We start from the raw sequence: 16,893 nt of genomic DNA on the forward strand, positions 1-16,893 counted from the left end.
AGAGCCAGGGCTCTGGGCTGAGAAAGACAAGTGTCTTTGGGGCAGGAGGCTTATTGGCAGACTGGGTGCCTGAGTGGACTAGGCATTTGCCAGAGCGGATTAGGGACATGTCAGAGTGCTAGGTTTATTGACCCCCACAGAACTAGAGCTAGAACCTAACTCCTCTTGTTCTTGTATAGCAGAGCGGGTGCTTTTCAGAGCAATTAAAATTGCAGAGCTAAGAGTTCTGTAACACTTGTCCGGTCAGGTTAGAGGCCAAGACCAGAAAGAGACCTGCCTTCAGGTGCAGTTGGAAAGAGGCTGTCCTGGCAGTAGATCTAGTGTTCCTCATCCTTTGTAAACGTTACTTCCATTAGACCTGATAATGGTGAATATGGTCCTTGAGTTGTGTGTGGCCATTGCAACAAATTACAAACCCAGAAGAAGTCGAGGGTGTGGTGAGGATGATTGGTTTGGAGCATGGAGGGCATGTCTGGTCTCACAGGAACTGATCTGTTGTTGTTGCTGGTGATGGAAATGAACCTTGTAAAGTTAATGGAGGGTAGATCCAGGTTCCCTCCCCTGCGGCGTGTTGTTGCTACTTCAGTTCTGAGTGGGCGTAACACCACAAGACATTTTTAAAATAGGGATGTTGGGATTATTTTTTAAATATAATTTATAAATATTTTCAATTAACGTTTCATGTTTAACAGCTACATTTTATGGTGTAAATATTACTTGCTTAGCTATTTTCTGGTGATGTTGTTGTGTTAGGTGCCGTTGAGTCGAGTACGACTCATAGCCACCCTATGAACAACAGATCCGAACCCTGTCCTTCCTGTGCCATCTTCTCAGTCTCTGACACACTCAAGCCCATTGCTGCAGTCACTGTCATTCCAATTGGTTCAGGACCCTCCTCTACTTCTCCCTCCCTCCACCTTCACAGGCATGATGTCCCTCTCCAAGGAATAAAGTCTCCTAGCAACATGCCCAAAATATATGTGAGACAAAGCTTCATCAACTTTGTCTCCAAGGAGCACTCTGACTGCATCTTCTCCATGCGTATATCTGTTTGTTCTTTTGACAGTCCCTTGAATCTTCAGCATTCTTCTTCGACAACATAGTTCAAATGAATCCATTTTCTTCTGTCATCCTTATTCATTGTCCAGCTCTCAGATGCATAGCAAGTGACTGAAAAGGCCATGAAGGGCCTGAATCAGGCACACATTAGTCTTTAAACTGACATCATTGCTCCTCAATAATTTAGAGATGTCCCTGACTACAGAATTCCCCAGTGTAATACATCTCCTGATCTCCTGATTGCTGGTACCAAATGTTCTGATTGTAGATTCAAGTAGGGTGAAGTCATTGACAGTTTGAATCTTTTCTTCATCTATTATGATATTCTCTCTCAATCCAGTGGCGAGGATTTTACTTTCTTTCTTTTTTTTTTAATTTTATTTTATTAGTCTTTGTGTGTGTACCATCAAATCAGATCTGACCGGTACAGGAGGAGATTGCCCCTTCTTCTCCAGCAGAGCATCTGGTGGATTTGAACTACATACCTTTGGGATTGCAATGCAGCTTCTTTCCACTAGGCCATCAGAGCTCCCTGATTTTACTTTCTTGACATTGAGGTACAACTCATATTGAAGGCATCTTTAAACTTCTAAAGCAAGTGCTTCAAGTCCTCACTTTGAGCAAGCAAGGTAGTTAAAATTATGAATGTGCAATTATTAATTAAATTTATTGGTGGCCTAGTAGTAAGAAACTGTGCATTAATCCCAAGTGTGTGTGGTTCAAATCTACCAGCTGCTCCTTGGGAGAAGGCTGGGCAAAATCTCCTGGGAGATTTATTGCCTCTGAAAACCCACTGGAGGGTCAGCTATGAGTTGGTCGTGAGTTGACGACAGGCAAAGTACTTTTCATCCATCATTCATTTATTCAGCAAGGACTGAGTTCCTTGTATAAAACAAGCTGTTTCTGGCACTGAGAATCAGCTCTGGAGCCAGTGGGTAATTCAAACCACAAGAAGCACAAACTTTGATTTAGCTGCGCAGAATGATTCCCTACAGACAATCCTGGTGGAGCTCTCTGAAACCGAGGATGCCAGTGACCAAAAGAATCTGCCCATGAGAGGAGACAGCTTGTTGACAAAATTGAGAAGTAAAAATATGTAGAGCTTTAAATTGCAGTACATGCTATGAGTAAAGCTGGGAAGGGGGTCCATGAAACATGAGAAATGAAGGTTTAGTCTATACTCTGATCTGGAATTTCTGAAGTGTGGCCTGTCCTTCATACATCAGGTTCTTCAGAAAGGTGGAGCCAGCTAACACTGATGGATAATTGTCTCCCACAGTTTAGGGTTTGGCTTCTTTTTGATCTGTTTAATGTTGTTGTTGGATGCCCTTGAGTACGATTCGCAGTGACCCTATGAAAAACAGTTCTGAACGTTGTTCTATCCTGTGCTGTTCTCATCCTCTCTGATGTACTTGAGTCCATTGCCACAGTCACTGTCAGTCCATCTCATTGAGGGTCTTCCTCTCTTTTGCTAACCTTCCACAATTGTGTGAAAAAGAATGTTCACTTTTAACATGACTAGGATGCTGTTTTACCGTGTGAGCAGAATTTGTGCCTCCCACTTGATCACTTCACTATTGAAGTCTGAAAAGTCAGAGAGGTTTGAATCCACCAGGGGCTCCTTGAGAGAAAGATGGACAAACTCTCATGGACTTCGGGCTTCCAGTCACCGCTGGAGGGTCAGCTGTGAGTTGGTTCCGACTTGACTGAGTTGAGTTGCTTCTATTACTGTGAGTTCAGTTGAGTTTGCTCATATTTTGCTACACTTTTGTTTTATAAAGGCTTTTTTTATTATTGAGTGAATGTTTACAAAGCATATTGGTTTTTCATGAAATCATAGACATTTCTTTCCCATTCATTCATTATTGCATTTTTCTCCCTATCCACCCCTCCCCCCCCAATTCGCTTTTCTCTTTGAGAAGTAAAAGAAAAATTCTTTCATTGTTATACAATCCCTCCCCCCAAGTGCACTCCACTATGCAGCCTTCATTCTGGACTCCTGTCATGATAATAATGCCTAATCATATAGCCCTTTTAAACAGTTCTCTCCCTGATCTGTTTCAAAGCAGTATACATTATTTGTCCCCTCTTTCTCAGTCTCCCCTCAACTCTGACGTTAGTCCCGTTTTACAACAGTATCACTCTGAAGTATTTGCCCTTTGTGACTGAGATATTTCATTCAGCATAGTGTCCTCCAGGATCATCCATTTTGCATATTTCATGAGTTCCTTATTTTCAATGCAGCATAGTTCTCCATTGTGTGAATATACCACAGCTTCTCTATACATTTGTTTGTTGATGGGCACTTAAGTGGTTTCCAACTCTTTGCTACTGTGAACAAAGCCACAATGAACATGGGTGTGCATGCACTTTTTTATTTTTTTTAATTTAAAAAAAAATTTTTAATTCTTTTTTATGTGTGTACCATCAAATCCGATCTAACTGGTACAGGAGGCGATAGTTCCTCCTTCAACACAGCATCTGGTGGATTTGAACTGCACGCCCCTGGGATTGCAGTGCAGCTTCTTGCCACTAGGCCACCAGAGCTTGCCAACTTTTTTATTTTTAAAAAATAATTTTGTCTTCAGTAATACTGCTAGGAGAACAAACAGGTCTGTCTTGGAGAGGGTGGAACCAGGCTGCTCCTTGGAGGCAAGTATTCTGGGGCTTCGTCTGACATACTTTGGACATGTTGCAAGGAGAAACCTTAGTCCTTGGAAAGGAACATGATGCTTGGGAGGGTGGAGGGACAGTGCAAGAGAGGAAGACCCTCGATGAGATGGATTGATTCTGTGACTGGGGTAATGGGGGGTAAGTATGTCAGAGACAATATGGTTGGCACAGGATAGAGCAGGGTTCAGAGCTGCTGTACATAGAGTTGCTATGAGTCGCAAGTGACTCGATGGCACATAACAACAATGACACTTATATTCAGATATTTAGTAGTTCAAGAAATACCTGGGCACTACATGTTTTATGTAAGGAGTTTTAAGGACAATCCTTAAGGTATTTGCTGCAGTGCTAATGGGGGACAGGAACATAAATAGTGTGATGCAGCCAAGACAGTCTTAAGGACAATAAAAATGATTCCAGGAACTTGCAGCTGAAGTTCACAGACAAGAACAAAGCCTTCCCCCTCATATTCTTGTCTTCTCTGTGTTTTGTTTTTTATGCACAAGCATTTATAGCAGTATTTGAATGAGACCTTGGACTGGTCCTGTTTTGTCTCTAATGGTATCTTAGTTCTTCAGGAGTCAAATGTATTTTTCTCCTTCACTGCAACCAAGTTACCATTCTTTGTTCTACTAGTTTTCTAGTTTAAAATATTTTTTACAATATGTTTAACATTTTAATCCACTTGGAATTAATTTCAATGCTATGCTGAAGTTTGTCTCCATGCTAACAAGATAGCCTAGCATTTTTTGGTAGTGTTTCTTTCTTATTTGTGCTGTTTTATTTTCATTATACTTAATGTTCCTTTCTGAAATCTTTGCTTTGGCCTTGTAGTTGGCATTTAAAATGCATTTTATCAGAGTCTTTATTAAAAGGATATTATTCCCACTCTAGGTAAATTTCACCAGCACTCTGGTAAGCTACAGGGACATTGTCTCTCTTTTTTGAAAAATGTGGTTGTATGCTTTTATTGAAAAGAAATAGTGAATAAGTTAATTTAATATGCTTGTGTTGGATTTTTTTATCTGTAAAACAATGACTTTTTTTGTTAGCAGAAAAATAATTACAAAATATAATTATGTTTCTATTATCTTTGACATAAGAATGCAGTTGGCATTTTAAAATTAGCAACAGTTTCATTATTATTTGAAACAATTATTTCTGATTGTTTCCCAATTCTTGGATTTTCTGAATAATGCTGACAATGTGCTATAATGACATCAACCTTGATTATTTTTCCCTTGAATAACTTTTTTTAGAGATACTGCAATTCTTTTTTATTATTATTTTATTATTTTTTTTGTGCGTGTACCATCAAATCGGATCTGACTGATATAGGAGAAGATTGTCCTTCCTTCTCCAGAAGAGTATCTGGCAGATTTGAACCATGCACCTCTGGGATTACAGTGCAGCTTCTTGCCACTAGGCCACCAGAGCTCCCCTTTCAATAACTTCCATCAACATTATAAAATTTGTTAGCTTAGAGTACTATGAAGGTGTTTGTTGTCTAATTTCTGTTGTTAAAAAAATAGGAAGCTTTTTTAAAAAAAAATAAATAGACATTTATTCCCGTAATGTTTGAGACAGCACAAGAGAGGCACACCCTGCATGAGATAGATGACTGGGGTAATGGAGGTGGGTGTGTCGGGACATTGAGGTTGGCTCAGGATAGAGCAGGGTTCAAAGCTGTTGTACATAGGGTTGCCGCTTGGCATATAACAAAAGAGGCAAAAAGTCCAATTTCAGGGGGAAGACACACTTTCTCTCCCTTCCCTCCTTCCCTCCCTCTGCCCCTCCCTCCCTCCCTCTCTCTCTGTCTCTCTTTTTTCTCTCTCTCTCTTCTGCTGGGAAATCTTTATTTCCTTCAGCATCTCTAGGCCTGATATTCCTTGGAGACATCCTGTGTGTCAGAGAACTTCCTTAACCAGAGACCTGAATTCAGAAGGACGCACTTCATTCTTGGAAATTTGGAAATTCATTCTTCCTGGTACTGAGATCTTTGCTCTTGGCTCACTTCCTCCTATTTATCTCTTATAAAATAAAAGAGCTGCAGACCACACTGAAACTTCCCTCAGCCTATCCCTTTCCACCCTACATCCTCTTATAACTATTTGATTTATCAGATCATTGGGGGATAACTATTTAATTTCCAAATTATGTGTTACTCTATTTACTTTTTTTGAGTGAAGGTTTACAAATCATATTGGTTTTTCATACAGATTGTGTTTTATGACATGAATTGCCATTGATTAATGTTCCTAATGAATTACTGTCTGTTCAGCTCCTTATTAAATATTGTCATCTCTCTTTATTTGACTTATCTATGCTTCCCTGCTCTCCCCTCATCCCTGTTATCCCTCAGATTGATTTTATCTGTGTATAAACATTTCCTTAGCTTTTTATAATCGTGGTCTTATACCATCATTTTTGTGACTGACTTGTCACTCAGCAAGCTTTGTTCTGGGTTCATGCATCTTAGGCAGTATTTGACAATTCTTGGTCATTTTCAATGGTACATAATATTCCATTGTGTGAATGAACAATAGTTACTTTATCCATTCATCTGTTGATGGATTCTTGGGTTGTTGCCACCTTTTTGGTTTTGTGAATAATGCCTCAGTAAGGATGGATATGTTTATGTTAATTTATCCCAACTCTTACTTCTTTTTTCTAGTAGTGAGATTGCTGGATCAAATGGTATTTGGGGAATGTTGCTGAATCAAGCACAACTCATAGTGACCCTATGAACAACAAATTTGAATCTTGTCCTCTCCTGTACCATAGTCTTCATCCCTGACACATTTGAGCCCATTGCTGCAGTCATTGTGTTAATCTGTCTCATCAGGGGTCTTCTTTTCACTGACCTTCCACCTTTTCAAGCATCATGTCCCTCACCAAGGAATAGCCTCTACCAGCAATGCCCAAAGTATGTGAGATGAAACTTTATCATCTTTGCCACCAGGGAACATTCTGGCTGCACCTTCTCTAAGACATGTCTTTTTGTTCTTTTTGGTAATCCCTGAGTTATTCAGTACTCTTTTCCAACACCACAGCTCAAAGGCCACAATTCTTCTGTCATCCCTATTCATTGTCCAGCTCTCAGCTATATAGAAAGTAATTGAAAAACCCGTGGATGGCCTGAATCAAGCACAAACCATAGATGACCTGAATCAAGCACATCTTAGTCTTCACTGACACACCATTGCTCCTCAGTAATTTGGAGATGTCCCTGATAGCAGACTTGCCCGATACAATACATCTCCTGATCTCCTGATTGCTAGTACCAAGGGTATCTGGGACCCCATCCATGTCAGGAATAGAAAACATTTTATAATAGTTCTTTTTTGAATTTTAGGGGAAAGTTTACTCAGCAAATTAGAGTCCCATTCAACAAACCATACACACATTAAGCTGTGACATTAGTTACAGTCTCTGTAATGAAATGTGTCTGCATTTTCACTCTACTCATCCCATTAGCATCCATCCAACTTCCCAGCTCTTCCTGACCTTTTCATCTTCACTTTTAGGTAACTGTGTAGATCAACTATATTAAATGTTGTGTAAATCAAACAACAGTCTAGGTCTAAGTCAAATAATTCTATGATTGCTTATTTAAAAGAGTGCATCCCTCATAGGTATTTCTTTTTAAGCCAGTCTCTTATGTGATTGAAAGATGATCTCTGGGAGTAGTTTCAGTTCTAGGCCAAAAGGGTGTGTGTAACAGCCCTAGAAGTTCTTTCAGTCTCTTATCAGACCAAGAAGTCTGGTCATTTTATGTATTTGAGTTCGTTCTGTTTTTCTCCTAACTGGGAATTTCTCTTGTGTCAGGGAAGTCCGTAGTGGTCACTGGATATTATCTAGTTCTGGGGCAAGGCTAGAGGAGGCCATCAGTCCAGTGAACTAAGTACTTCCTTGACTTTTTGGTTTCCTTCGCTCTCCTTTGCTCTGGACCAGAAGAAGACAATAGTTTGTATCTTAAAGGACTGCTCACAGGCTTTAAGACCCTAGATGCTACTCACCAAATTTGGATGTGCTGTGTGCTGTAGTGTCCAAACCAACCCATAGCTGACCTGCCAGTGGGTTTTCAGAAGCAGTAAATTGCAAGCAAGGAGATTGCTCATTCTCTCATGGAGCAGAGAACACAAAAGTACTCGATTCTAATCCACTAGCTCAATGATACAGAACAAAATAACAAATAGCTAACTGAGCGTGTCTCTTCATGTATTGATTAACTTCTCAGATGCCTTCTTTTGTCAAGTGTCTTTGTATATCAGTTGTTTTTTAACTTGATTGTCTTTTTTGTTATTCAGTAGTCGTTGTTGTTATGTGTTGTACATAGCGACCCTATGTACAACAGCCCTAAACTCTGCTCTGTCCTGTGCCAATCGCACTGTCTCTGACACTCCCCTCCCGATTACCCCAGTCACTGAATCCACCTCATAGAGGGCCTTCCCCTCCTGCGCTGTCCCTCCACCCTCCCAAGCATGACGTCCTTCTCCAAGGATCAGTCTCTCACAACATGTCCAAAATATGTTAGATGGAGCCTCAGAATCCTTGCCTCCAAGGAGCCTCCCAGTTTAACCCTTTCCAGGATGAATCTCTTTGTTTTCCTAGCAGCCCACGGTACTCTCAATACTCTTCTCCAGCACCACAGCTCAAAGACATCAATTCACCTTCTATCCTCCCTGGTCATTGTCCAACTCTCTGATGCATAACAAGTGATTGCAAAGACCATGGCCTGTATCAGACTCACCTTAGTCTCCAGAGAGACACCATTGCTCTTCAGTACTTTGGAGAGGGCCCTAACAGCAGACTTTCCCATGGCAATGCGCCTTTTAATTTCCTGGCTACTGGTGTCAAGAGTGTTGACTGTGGAGTCAAGCAAACTAAAGCTGTGAACAATCTCAATCTCTTCAACATCCATCCTGATGCTGCCAATTGGTCCAGTGGTGAGAATCTTTGTCTTCTTGACATTGAGCCTCAATCCATATTGTAGGCTGAAGTCCTTGACACTCTGCAGCAGGCGCTTCAGGTCCTCCTCAGTTTCAGCAAGCAGGGCTGTGTAATCTGCGTAACACAGATTGTTGATAGATCATTCACCAATCTTGACCCCACATTTCTCCTCATAGAGCCCAGCCTCCCGGATAATCTGTTCTGCATATAGGTTGAAAAGGTATGTAGATAGGACGCATCCCTGGTGTACACCCTTCCCAATTTTGAACCATGCAGTGTTCCCTTGCTCTGTTCTGATGACTGCCTCCTGGCCCAAGTATAGGTTTAGCATTAAAATGATCAAGTGTTCTGGGATACCCATTCTTCTCAGAGTCAGCCACAGTTTGTTATGATCCACATAGTCAAACGCCTTTGCATAGTCAATGAAACACAGATAGACATTCCTCTGGTATTCCCTGCTTTCAGCTAAGATTCATCTAACATCAGTGACAATATCCCTAGTATCACGACCCCTTCTAAACCCAGCCTGCACTTCTGGTAGTTCTCTGCTGATGTGCTGTTCCAGTCATTTTTGGATAATCTTCAGTAGAATCTTGCTTGCATGTGAAATCCATGATAATTGTTCTATAGTTTCCATATTCTGTTGGGTCACCTTTCTTTGGGATGGGAACAGATATAGGTCTCTTCCAGTCAGTTGGCCAAGTGGTTGTTCTCCATATTTCTTGGCACAACTTGGTGAGCATGTCCATTTATTTTGTGTACTGGACCCTTGTCAGATGCATCATTACTATGTTGTTAGGTGTTATTGATTTGGCTCCAATTCAGAACTATAGTACAACAGAATGTAACCCTGCCCATTCCTGTGCCTTTGCACAGTGGCTGTCATGTTTGAACCCTTTGTTGTCGCCTCTGTGGAAATCTATCACTTGAAGAGTCTTCCTCTTTTTTTGTTGACCCTATACTTTGTCTACAACATGTTTTTTTATTTCCTTTGCATTGGGGAAAAATTATACTGTCAAGGACTTCTCCAGAGTGCTAATGAGTAAGGATGTCAGTTTAGAGACCAAGGCGCCCCTGAGCCAAGCCATGATATTTTTTCAGTTGCTTCCTATGCATCTGAACGTTGGAAGACCAAAGAAGTCTCAATGCCTTTAAGTTGTGGTATTGGAGAAGACTATGGAAGGAGTATCCCATAGACTGCCAAAAGAACAAATAGGTCTTATCTCAGAAGAAGTGCAACCAGGTTGCTTCTTAGAGGCAAGGACGGTGAGACTTTGTCTCACATACTTTGGGCATGTTGTCAGAAGCAGCCAGTCCTTGGGAAAATACAAGAAACTGGGAAAGAGAAGAGGAAGACGGTCCACAAGATGGATTGACACCGTGACTAAAAAGGAACATGAGTATGTGAGAAGTCATGGGGATGGTGCAGGAGAGGACAAGGTTCAGATATGTTGTTCATAAGATTGTTAGGAGTTGTAGTGACTCTTGGACACCCAACAATAACAGCACCTACTTTACCAAGCATGAAGTCTTTCTCTTCAGAGACTGATTTCTCCTGATAATGCGATTAATGTAAACAAGATGAAATCTCACAATCTTTACTTCTAAACAGCATTCTGGCTATATTTTTTCCAAGTTTGATTTGTTTGTTCTTCTGGCAGTCCACACTCAATATTCAGTACCAACACCATAATTCAAATGTATCCATTCTGTTTCAGTCTTTGTCCAGCCTTCATATGTATATAAGGCAGTTGAAAAGAATATGACTTGAGTCAGGTGCACCTTAGTCCTCAAGGTGACATATTTGAAACACTTTAATGAGGTCTTCTGTAGTAGATTCGCCCAGTGCAACAAATTGTTTCATTTCTTGACTGTTGCTTCAGTAATCAGTGATTATGGATTAGAGTTAAATCCTAGACAATTTCAGTCATTTCTTCATTTATCATGATGTTATTTATTGGTTCAGCTTTGAGAGTTTTTGTTTTCTCTGTGTTGGGTAATTCATACTGGAGGCAGTCATCTTTAATCTTCATCCATATGTGCTTCAAATCTAATTATAGAAAGCAAGATTGTGCCATCTACATATTGTAGGTTGTTAATGAGTCTCACTGTGATCATAATGCAATATTCTTCATGTTGTCTGGCTTCTCATATTGATTGTTTGGCATACAGATTGAATAAGCATGCTGAAAAGTATAACATTATGCTGAATGAAATATCCCAGTCACAAAAGGACAAGTACTGCCTAACACCACTTTTATAAGATGGGACTGACATGGAGGTTGGGGGAAAACTGAGAAAAGAGGATGTAAATAATGAACCCTACCTACATTGGAACAGATGAAGAAAAGAACAGTTTAAAAGTTATCCAAAATTGGTTATGGTTATGGTTCACATAGTCTGTAAATTCCATTTTCACTCATTTGTTAATGTTTTTTAATTACTCATGTAATTAGCTTTAGGAAGTCTCAATTGTCTAGTTAGGACAGCTCTGATGGCATATGTAGGGAGTTGTGTTAACTCAAAAGCCATTCCTTTCTGGTGTTTGGGATCCACTGGTGACTCCCTGGGAGAAAAATAGGTAATTTCCCATGGCCTGTTGGTCCGTCCAGTGGTGACAATTTTTGTTTTCTTGATGTTGAGATGTAATACATATTGAAGGCAGTAGTCTTTGATCTTCTGCAGCAAATGTTTCACATTCTCTTCACTTTCAGCAATCACTGCGTTGTCATCTTCATAACACAAGTTGTTAATGAGTTTTATTCCAATGCTGATGCCACATTCTTCATCATATAGTCCAGTTTCTCACATTACCTCCACAGCATACATATTAAATAGATATTGGAGAAAGATACAACCTGAATTCAGAGTGCTGCATTTAAGGGGAAACTTTCTTTCTGTTTTAGCACTGAGGCACACCCTTGTCTCCTTTCCACAGCTGTGGGCACCATGTTCCTTGGAGATGCCTGTGTGTCTTGGCTTCAATCTTCTCCTGGGTCTAGGAGGTTCTCAGCATAGCGACTCCAGGTCCAAACACTTTCTCTGTTCCTACCTTTCTTTCTTCATGCTAGATGACTTCTCCTCTACTTTAGTCTCCTTTTATGTCTTCTAAGATAAAAGGTGATATAGGCCTCACCCCTAAATTCCCCTATATTAAATCCAGTTTTGAATCCTACTATTATATCTGACTGACTGATTATATCATAAGGATGATTTCATCATTGCATAGATGCCAAACCATTGAGAAGAATCATGACCCAGCTAAGTTAACACATTTTTTTTTGACTCAATTCAATCCATGAAACTGCTGTTTGGTTTCCTGCCAGCCAATTCCCTACTCCCTGTAGCTCTTTGAAAGTTCAGTGCTTTGGGCTTGGCAGATAAACCTTTTTGTTCTCCTTCCAATTGAGACATTTCATTTGCATTAATTACATTTCCAGAAAAAAAAAGAATGCCAGGATTTTTCCCTCCTGTGTGCTTTCAGTTTGCTTCCTTGTGAACCATGATGTCAGCTGAGGTTTCTGGAACAATAAGACTGAGCTAATGGGGCAAAGGCTGATTGTTCTGCTGTTTCTGCATATCAAGCCAGGGGCTGATTACTCCATACTTGCTTAACCTGCCTGTGAGGTTCACAACTTTCCCAGCTTTGTGATCAGGAGTGATTTCAGATTTGCCAGTGTGACCATAAACATCATCATAGAAACAAGACAGTGACCTTGGATTGTGGCTTTCTAAGACCCCAATGTTTGCCTTTCTTTTTGGTGTTATGAGACTCTGGGGAGAATTGGCCAGGAAACTCATGCACGTTATTATGTCAACATGGGAGGCTGGTAGAAAGAGCAGATCAACAGTTGATGCTGCCTCTGCCACTTAGCAACTGTGTGACCTTAGGTAAGTTGTTAAAGTATTGAAAAAAAAAAGTATTATATGCTTCTATTGTTAGACTCATAGATCTCACCTGTTCAATAAAACTATCATGAGGATTAAGTAAGATAATACAGTGAAAAGCCCATCTCTGGCAAGGACCCAGCAATAAATTATTGATCATTATTATCACTTGTTATTACAGCTTTATCATATGACTATAGAACTTATCAGAATTCTTATCATATTGCCTGTAAAGATGTATTTAAAGCTTTGTATTAAGACAGTTAATTTCTTTAGTGCAGGAACTTAACTTACTTTATCTTTGACTCTCACACTGGGTAAGTAATTTGAGAAGCAATAAATGCTACCTTGAGGGCTTTTCCTTCCCCTTCCCCAAAACACAGGGGTTGATATTCTTGGTTACATTTTAGAGTTGAGGGAATTGAGTTCCTAGTTCCTAGGAACTCAATTCCCCCAGCTGCAAGCTACTGCTGTATATCAGAACCAGGATTCCAATTTGAGGAGGCCAGCCCCAAAGCCAGCGTTCCACATTGTCATGTGGTAGGCTCCTATGAGTAATGCTTAACTCACAGTAAGCAAGACCTTTAGTGGAAACAATTGCAAAAACAGCCCTTCATCTTTATGAAACACCTTCTGCGGCTGTGATGGCCTTAGGCATTTGGGCAGTGGGTTGGTGCCTGGCGTACTCATTTCAGGTTCAGGACCTGCTCAGGCCTCACAGTGACTGGGTACATCTTAATTGTCTGGATGAGGGTTTTCTTTCATGTATACTCAAGCTCTGTTTTTGTTGTTTTTTTTTCCAAGTTGGCATGATTTATTGAGATCAGCTTTGAACATTGGTCCAGGTTAAAGCTCAGATAGTGGAGACTGTTCATTTCTTGGTGATCTCTAAACACCATCTTCAAAATTTCCAAATTTATCATTTATAGGGTAGCATCTGAAGCAAAGCTGAGTTTTGGCCAGTTATGTCTAGAAGGAGCTGTTCTGTAGGAATTATGTGTCAAAACTAAAACCGAATATCTACAACCTCTCTGATAATTCATCAGAAATAAGATGGATTGTTATTTACTGCTGAGTATCATCTCTTATAGTGTGCCTTTCTATGTGTAAAAACATTAAAGACACACTTCCAGATAAACCAAAATATCTTCAACATAATAATACAGAGGTCAATTTAAAGATGAAGGTATGTCTGAACCAAGCCATAGTATTCTCTCTCACTTGCTTCCTGTGCATCTGACAGTTTGACAGAGAATAAGGATGACAGAATTGATATCTATGAAATGTGGTTGGGGAAGAGTTCTGAATATCCTATGGACGACCAAAAGAACAAACAAGTCTATCTTGGAGGAAGTGCAATTCGGGTGCTCCTTACAGCAAAGATGGTGAAACCTTGTCTCACAAATTAGGGGCATGTTATCAGAAAGGCCCAGTCCTTGGAAAAAGACATCATGCTGGGAAAGGGTGAAGGTTCAGAGTGAGAAAGACAGTGACTGTAATAATGGCCTTGAGCATATTGGAGTAGAGAAGGATGGTGCAGGATAGGACAAGGTTCAGATCTGTTCTTAGAGTTGTCATGAGTCACCCTCTACTCTTTGACACCTAACAACAACAACAAAATAGTATTTGATGCACATTCCATCTAGCTGGCATCTCTGTTTTTATAAACCTCTGCATTTTCAGTATCATAGTAATAGGTTTACAACTATGAGTTGGACATTCATAATCCCAGTGCCTGCAATCTCAAAATGATTGTGCTCTAAGGCAGTTTTGGATCCACGTTCTTTTCAGGAACATTGCTGCTGAAGAAAGGAGATGCCAATCAGTCATGCAGGCTCACAGTACATTTAATCAGAAAATGGGGGGGGGGGATCCCAAAACAAAACCACACCAAACTGAGGTAGGCTTTATATTTACCAAGAGGAAAGCAGCAGTGAGGAGAGAAAGAGAGACTTTTCTTTAGAGAAATCAGATTACAAAGATCAGGCATGGAGACGATGCTGTGAGGATGGGTAACGTGTGGGTAAGTCTCCTCCACAGTGCTTCCCACTCCTGTCCCTAATTAAAAAGAATTTATAAATCATTCTTTTTTGTTTGTTTTGCTTTTTTGTAAATAATTCTTGCAACATAGAATAAGAACCCACATCTCAAGAGCCAACCCTAGATATGGCGTAATCCTTAAAGTCACTAATCCTTTGTATCAGGGCTGGTCATCTTCACTGTGTAGTTTCACTGTGACAACAGTGTAACAGGGAGGAAGGGAGGCAAGTCCTTGACAACTTTGAAAGGATAGTCCAGGCTCCAGTTGAAAGAGGATTGAGGAAGGGGGCACGCTTGTTTAAAGAAGGCTTAGGAGTAGGAAGAGAGGAATGGGACAGCCAGGAGGGTCACCTCTGATCGGTGCCTTGTGTTTTGGCTATGTAGCTGCACCTTATGCAACCCCAACACTGGCCCCTTTGAGAGCAGGAAAAGGGGCTGTTTTATCTCTGTGCACACAGGAGAAGCCACTGGCCAGTGTGCCTAGGACTGCAGGGTTGTGTGGAATGATGGCTGATACTTAGAGACCTGGGTTCCATGTAAACTTCGGCTGCTATGAGCATTGTATCCCAGCATGAGAAACTATAGGTAAATGCAATGGGCTGAGTCTCTCTTTCCTGTATGAGACCTAGGTATTAGGAAGGCCTGCCTTACATTTTTCAGGACAATTGAATGAGAGGTGCCTAAGGATTAAACTGTTGTTACATGTTGACCAGTTTGCTCTGACTCATAATGATTCTATGTGCAACAAAGGGAAACATTGCCCCATCCTAAACAATCCTCAGAGTTAAGTCCAGCAGATTAAATTTGTGTTTACTATAACAGCACATACACAGTCCATGAAGAAAATATTTGAAGGACGACCAGTAAATGGAAAAAGGACCAAAGGCTCATAAACTCCCCAGCCAGAGAGAGAATGGCTATCAGTGTTCAGAAACCAGGAGTTGCATTTTTCCGTGCTTTGAGTGAAAATGTGAGCACATTCTATAGCTTGTTTTAAACTTTCTTTCAAGAAAATCTTTCAATATCAAAGCGAACCATTCATACAGCAAAGTATTATGCAACATTGAAAAACAATGATGAATTAATGAAACATTGCATAACGTGGATGAAGCTAGAGGACACACTCCTGAGTGAAAGAAATCAGTCACAAAAGGACAAATGTTGTCTAACTACTATTTCATAAAGCTAACTAAAATTAGATTTATACACACAGAGAATCATACTAGTATGGTTACCAGTAATGGGGAAGGGGAATAAGTAGAAAATTATAATCTTATTAATATGGGTGAAGGGAAAGGCAAGATTGAATGAACGAACGATCGAATTTTGTAATTATTACAGAACAAAATATGCATGGATGATTGAAAGAACAGTATACTTTTTAAGCTTTCACTCAAATCACAATTAGAAAAATGTTTTCTAATGATCATCTGTAAAAACAACAGTATTTTTTATATTGTTATGTGCCTTTGAGTTTCTTGTGAGTCATAGCAATAGCTCTGAACCCTGCCCTATCCTGAGCCAATCTTACTATCTCTGACATACCTACCCTCAATACCCCAGTTAGTGTGTCAATCCATCTCATCCAGGATCTTTCTTTCCTGTGCTGTCCCTTCACCCTTCCAAGTATGGTGTCCTCTAAGGATCAGTACCTCCTGGGCACGCTCCCAAAGTATGCGAAACAGAGCTTCAAAATCCTAGGAGAAACTTGGTTTCGTCCTCTCCATGAAAGACCTGTTTGTTCTCTTGTAAGTTTATTATATATTCAGGAATCTTCTCCAGCACCACAACTCAAAGGCATCGATTTTATTAAGTAAAACATTAAAAAAGATGACGTTCTTTGCAAAAAACCTTTATCCTTTTTAAAGACTAGGGAATGTCAGTTTATGGACATATTTTTTTTACCCAAGCACATCTTTTTAAAATTATTTTATTTTTTTTGTGTATGTACCGTCAAATCAGATCTGACTGGTACAGGAGGAGGGAGATTGTCCCTCCTTCTCCAGCAGAGCATCTGGTGGATTAAGCACATCTCTTGTGTATCTCGTATGCTGTTAATATTTTGTTGCTATTGAAAATGAGTTCATGTGTTTCTTGTGTATGTTTTTGATGCATCAAGCATCAAACATCAAAAGCCAATCCCAGAGGCAATCAGTTCGAATCCACCAGATGCTCTGCTGGAGAAGGAGGGGCAATCTCCTCCTGTACCAGTCGGATCCTATTTGACGGTACACACACACACACAAAATAATAAAAATAAATTTTTTTTTAAAAAAAAAA

The sequence above is a fragment of the Elephantulus edwardii genome, unplaced genomic scaffold (assembly GCF_000299155.1).
Source record: "Elephantulus edwardii isolate Elephantulus edwardi_28Jun2011 unplaced genomic scaffold, EleEdw1.0 scaffold00121, whole genome shotgun sequence".
Lineage (NCBI taxonomy): Eukaryota > Metazoa > Chordata > Mammalia > Macroscelidea > Macroscelididae > Elephantulus > Elephantulus edwardii.